This window comes from Toxorhynchites rutilus, chromosome 1, assembly GCF_029784135.1.
Source record: "Toxorhynchites rutilus septentrionalis strain SRP chromosome 1, ASM2978413v1, whole genome shotgun sequence".
Taxonomy (NCBI): domain Eukaryota; kingdom Metazoa; phylum Arthropoda; class Insecta; order Diptera; family Culicidae; genus Toxorhynchites; species Toxorhynchites rutilus.
Genome location: NC_073744.1, coordinates 110,339,785 through 110,344,868, shown reverse-complemented (window position 1 = coordinate 110,344,868; position 5,084 = coordinate 110,339,785).

The following is a 5,084-nucleotide window of genomic DNA, read 5'->3' as shown; positions in this document are numbered from 1 at the left end:
TTCATAATATTAATTATCGTGAAATTTCATCACGACTCACCACAAACACCTCTGGAAAGCTGGGAACCGTTCAAATCTATATCCAAGATGTTTCGAAATTAAAAAGGTTACATGTTACGCGTACTCCATTTGGAGCTACTGTATGCAGACGAGACAGTCGATCGCCACCATTATGGTAAACAGTTAAGTTCTTTACAGTTAAGCATACCGGGTTCTTCTTGGCTTATACTTAGAAAAGTTCACTCCAGCACTAGTGAAATATTGATAATTCGGATCATTCATTCGGAAGAGGTTCGTGGAATGTTCTCAGCATATGCTAAAAAAAGAGATTTATTGTTTTCTCCGAACATATGCATTAACACATGCAAGAGTCGCAAGCAGTCATCTTCACATAAAATGGTACTTATGTTCCATATATCGATTTACAAATGATATTTCTCATATCTGTGAACTGTTCACAATTCACAGATGTACATTGTATTGTATCAAGGCCATATATTGTGCATTGGTTCGATCCATTCTTGAATATGTTTGTGCTGTATGGCATGGTATGGAATGATTCATTGAATCTGCTCAGCTACGAGGATCGCTGTGAACTCATAGGGTTCAATTCATTGGGCCCTCGAAGGAATGTTACCGCTCTCATAATAAGCAAAAGTTCTACCAGAAACTCAATACATCCCGAAAAGGCTTCGAGCACAAATGTGTGGGAATAAGGATGGAAGTATCCTGACGAACGAACGTGAAGTGAGCGAAAGGTGGAGCAGCACTTCAATGAACACCTGAATGGTGTACAGATAGAGAACCAAGATAACGATGGAGGCGATTACGTTGGTGCAGTAAATAATGAAGAAGTATCACCCCCAACGATGAATAAAGTTCATCAAACAGCTTAAAAACAACAAAATAACTGGGAAAGATGGCATCGGAGTTGAACTTATCAAGATGGGCCCGGGAATGTTGGTTAATTGTCTGCATCGACTGATTGTCAGAATTTGGGAAACAGTTTCCCAAATCATCTTCCGTCGTCTATTGCCACTTACAAACAGATTCATGGGAGGTTATCAGGCCGGTCTAGCACTGACCAAATCTTCACCTTGCGGCAGATCCTCCAGAAATGCAGTGAGTACAGAGTCCCAACGCACGATCTATTCATCGACTTTGAACCAGCGTATGATTCAATAATAAAAGTGCTATGGAGAAACATAGACTAAAACGGATTACCTGGGAAGCTGAATTAGTCTGATTGAGGGCTACGATAGATAGAATACAGTGCTGCTGGCGAATATCGGATGAACTATCCTATTCATTTGAGTCCCGCAGGGGAACAAGGGTATGGTCTCTCTTACCTGCAATTCAACATTGCACTAGAGAGTGTTATGAGACGTGCGGCGTTTAACAACAGTAAATTCATCTATTTCGCTGATGACGTAGACGTTATCGGCAGATCATCTGAGACGGTAGTTGAACATTACACCAGTCTTAAGCACAGCACGAAGTAGAGAGAGTTGGACTGAGAATCACTGTGTCTAAAATCAAATACATGCTGACTTCCGGATCCGAGCACGGCAGGGCCCGATTAGGTAGTAGTGTAGAGACCGACAGCGATGAGTTCGAGGCAGTGGACCAATGTATCTACCTTGGATCAACGGTATCATCTGGCAATGATACCAGCCACGAGATCCGGAGACTCATTATCAATGGGAGTCGTACCTACCATGATCTCCATAAATACTTGGGGTCAAACAGATTTAGCAACCGTACGAAATGTCCCCTGTACAAAACACTCATAAGAACGGTTGTCCTCAACAGACACTAAACGTGGACAATACTCGAAGAGGTCCTGCGAGCACTCGGAGTCTTCGAATGACGAGTGTTAAGAACCATTTTCTCACTGATGATTCAACAAGAGCCAAAGATTGTACCGCTCATGACAACTCTACACGAGCTGATGATGGCGCCGGCTAGTAATCATTCTATCCTGTATTCCTCGAGTCGAGAAAGACGCACCACGCTAGATATGGGGTACAGACTAGGGGGCGTTGCTGATCAACGGTCAGCTGCATCCCAATAGGAAGTAACCCGTGTCGGGCACACGTACAGAGCATTGAAGACTGCAACATCCCAAATTATGAGAACACTTGTAATACTAACCTCGAGTCAACCGAGAGTAATCGGTTACATATTACTAACATAGTTGTAACCATACATTGTCGAAATATTGAACTTCCGGCCCCGTTAGGCTGACGCCATATGAGCCTTAATAAAAATATATATTTTGGATAAAAAAAAGAACCATATGCGGCGATGTGCAGGGGGACGACGAATGAACGCGAAAGATGGACCACGAGCTCACGCAACTCACCGCTGAACCCAGTGTCCAGAAAGTGATCGAAGCTGGACGGATACGCTGGGCAGGACATTTTGCAAGAGGTTCCCGGAGTAAATCGAAGCAGAAAGCAACTGCAACAGAAAAAGTGTAGTAGGCTAGAAATATTGTGGCGCGGGAAAAAAAATCATGGGTAGAAGACGATCAGTGATATCGTGCGCGAGTATGTATTGATTATAATTTTGTTATGATTTTGCGCCGGGCAAACGTATGTCGTCCGACGCTCGCTAAAGCTCGGTTGGACCTTGCCAATGTATCGTTTCCTATGTTTCAAACTAACCGGCCAATCAGTGGAACACTGGTTTGCGTGCAAGACACCACCGCTTCCGTCGCGGGTCGGCGGTGGACTCGGATCGCGTCATCTTGGCGGCTAGAGCCTCCTCGATTCCTTATTCTCGTTAAACGAGGACTTCGTCCCCATTACATTGACCTCAGAATAAATTTCGAAAAACGTAAACGAAATATCAATTTATTATAGAAATTACACTTTTCTTCTGTGAGGCACTTATACCCATCATGTTTTTCCGGCGCCACAATATTTCTAGTCTACTACACTTTTTCTGAGCGGTCGATTCTGTTGCAGTTGCTTTCAGTTGCGATTTATTCCTGTCACGATTGCAAAATGTCTGACAACTATCTTGTAAAAATGGTATTAATCGGGAATCCGACTGGTTCGAGACGACGAGGAGCGCAGCTAACAAGGTGGTTAGACCAAGTGGACGAGGTTATCTGAAAGACGAGGTTAGCACCAAATCGTTCGAAGATGGTACACAATACAGAAGCGTTGTAGGTGCCCTACTATATATTGCGATGGTCGGACATTGCGACAAGTGTCGGGATTTTAGTGCTCCCACGGAAACTGACTGGACAACAGCGAAACGGTACGTGGTACGTTACCTAAAAGGTACGAAGAAATAGAAACTGCCACTTGGAGATAAAAATGCCGAAGGATTGGTTGCATTTTCAAATTCGGATTGGGCAGGAGATAAGAGCACGCGAAAATTAACAACTAATAAAAATGCTGAAAGATTGGTGGTATTTTCAGATTCGGATTGGGCTGGAGATAAGAGCACGCGAAAATCAACGACTGGATACGTTGTATTCTGCGCAGGAGGAGCAGTATGCTGAGTGATACGTCGGCCATTTTTGTTAACGCTGTCGACAATGGAGACCGAGTATGTCACTCTGGCTGAGACGTGTCAGGAGGTTATCTAGCTGAGGCGACTACTCGAAGATTTTACATTAAGTGACAGCAACAATGGTCAATGGAGACAACCTGGGCTATTTAAGATTCACACGCTCAGAAAGACCCAGTGAACGTTCCAAACACATTGAGACCAAACATCGTGTCGTTAAGGACTTGTGCGACAGAGACGAGGTGGTGATACAGTACTGCCCTACGAACGAGATGCCAGCCGATGTGCTCGCGATGCCCTTAGGTTTCGTAAAGCGCCAAAAGTTTGCAAAGCAGTTGGGATTAGTGAAATCGAGCGAAAGTTATGGTAAGGATTATTCATTGAGAAAGAGTGAAGGGATATTCGATGCATTACCCCTCACCAAATTTACTAAATGACAAATGACCCTTCCGGCAGCACTGTATATGCAAATGTAAATTCAAACAGCAACCATTTTTATATTGACATACATCCAAAGCGTAATCTGTTTTTCCGTAAAGTACCGCGTATTTATGATCCCCAATTTTTGAAATTAATCGTTCATCAGCTAATCGAATACTTTTCAGCAGTTTGTTATTCGATACGATTAATCGCCCCAAATAATCGATTAATCGTCCCACTGAGAGAAATGATTAGATAGACTTATATTTCTCATTTGCTAGAAAGCCATCGGGAATCAAAAATGTATTCATTTCGCCTGAAAATCAATGTTATCTTTTACGCTTCTCTATACTCGTAAACGAACCTCAATTCGCGTTCGTTTTTTCTCTCTGGGTTTGGATCGATTAATCGACGTCAATTGTTCGTTCGCTTCGATTATTGGTTGCGTAGTATTCGTTCGATTAATAATCGATTTCTGTAGGAAGTATTCGATTAATCGATTAATCGAACGATTATCGGGGATCACTACACGTATTCTAATTCATCCTTCCGAAGCAAATACACGATTATTCACTTGCGCTCTGTGAAAACTCTGTCCGTCCACATCTATTATGTGTTCTCAAACAATTTTAATTGCTCTAGATGTAATATTTAGTTAGTAATAGTTTGTTGAATTGAACTATTATCATCATTAAGGTAAATATGTAAGACCTGTTGATGTTTGTGAAATAAAAAATAAACTCTTAGGTGGCATGGACATTCACTTACTACTACTAATTCCTACAAAACCCACCGCGAAATAAGCTGTACAACGCATGCAGCCATACAACGCAATGGCGAGACGGTGTTAGCATTGTATTCCGGCCATGCCTTACACTGTCTTACAATATGCGGTGGACTATGCTAAGCAAACTCTGGGCCCTATTATGTAAATCGAATCTAGATGTCGATACAATCCCTATCACTATCACACCGAGCAAAATATCGTATTTTGTAAATTGAGCTCGAACTTCATGAGTTGGAAATTGGATATATTTAAGTGTTTCTGAAACGTTTTTCAAATGAAAATATCAGGGACGCAAACGAAAATAAAATAATTCTCTGAAGTTATGCAACAAGCAAACCAAACAACTCGAAAG